This window comes from Capricornis sumatraensis, chromosome 2, assembly GCF_032405125.1.
Source record: "Capricornis sumatraensis isolate serow.1 chromosome 2, serow.2, whole genome shotgun sequence".
NCBI classification, from domain to species: domain Eukaryota; kingdom Metazoa; phylum Chordata; class Mammalia; order Artiodactyla; family Bovidae; genus Capricornis; species Capricornis sumatraensis.
The window spans coordinates 145,194,002-145,195,336 of record NC_091070.1 but is presented as its reverse complement, the minus strand read 5'-3'; the positions used below and the strand labels follow the sequence as shown (position 1 = coordinate 145,195,336).

The 1,335-nt window shown below is 48.8% G+C and overlaps 1 pseudogene; it reads left to right on the top strand.

Moving 5' to 3' along the window:
• The first annotated feature begins 333 nt into the window (after window positions 1–333).
• Window positions 334–430, top strand: LOC138074688 (U6 spliceosomal RNA; annotated as a pseudogene).
• Window positions 431–1,335: the final 905 nt, after the last annotated feature.

The window sequence follows — 1,335 nt, the reverse complement described above, 5'->3', positions numbered from 1 at the left end:
CACTTAGTCGTGTCCGACTCTTTGTGACCTCATGGACTGCAGCCTGCCAGGTTCCTCCATCCATGGGATTTTCCAGGCAAGAATACTGGAGTGGGTTGCCGTTTCCCTCTCCAGGGGATCTTTCTGACCCAGGGATCGAACCCGGATCTCCCACACTGCAGGCGGACTCTTTACCATCTGAGCCCCTGCTGCTATCACAATCTCCCTATCTGCTTCTATTGCAGTCTTTGTATCTGCTTCTATCAATAGCTGCTGTCTGAATGGCTACAGTATTTGATTGGTTGATCTTCAGTCAACTATGGGGCTTCCCAGGTGGCACAGTGGTAGAGAATCTTCCTTCCGCAGCACATATACTAAAATTGGAACAAAACAGAGAAAATTAGCATGGCCCCTGCGCAAGGATGACACGCGAATTCTGAAGCGGGTGTTTCCCCGCCCCCACCCCGGGGGTGGGCGGGGGCTGGGTGAGGTGGGGGAGGGAGCGGAGCTTCCCACATAGCTCAGATGGCAAAGAATCCACCTGCAATGCAGGAGACCCTGTTTTGATTCCTGCATCGAAAAGATCTGCTGGGGAAGGGATAGGCTACCCACTCTAGTATTCTCGGGCTTTCCTTGTGGCTCAGCTGGTAAAGAATCCGCCTGCAATGTGGGAGACCTGGGTTCGATCCCTGGGTTGGGAATATCCCCTGGAGGAGGGAAAGGCTACCCACTCCAGTGTTCTAGCCTGGAGAATTCCACAGACTATACCTTATAGGGTCGCAAAGAGTCGGACATGACTGAGTGACTTTCACTTTCACTTGCCAGTGCAGGAGATGCAAGAGACATGGGTTCAATCCCTGATTCAGGAAGATACCGTGGGACTAGGAAAGGGCAAACTGCTCCAGTATTCTTGCCTGAAAAATTCCACCGACAGAGGAGCCTGGTGGATTAGAGTCCATGGGGTCGCAAAGGGCTGGATATGATTGAGTGACTGAGGACACATATGCACAGGTAAACTATACATACTCTGCTTCAAGAATCTGGAATAATGTGCATCTAGTCAGTTAGCTTTCTAAAATGGGAATCAGGCTCCATCTTCCATAAAGACCAAAAATTGTACACGCAGCCTAAGGATTCACACAACATAGGAAGTAGGAAATTCACGCAGCGCAGGAAAGGAGACCAGATACTAAGAAGACAAATACATGGACAAAATCTATTGTAAGAAATGGCAAATACAGAAGCCAAGACCAAAAATTGTCTGCAATAAGTAGTGTCTTATTCCGGAACATTTTATTCCAGTGCAAACCTACTAGAAAAATGGTGACGGGGCCACACACACACAGATAAACAGAA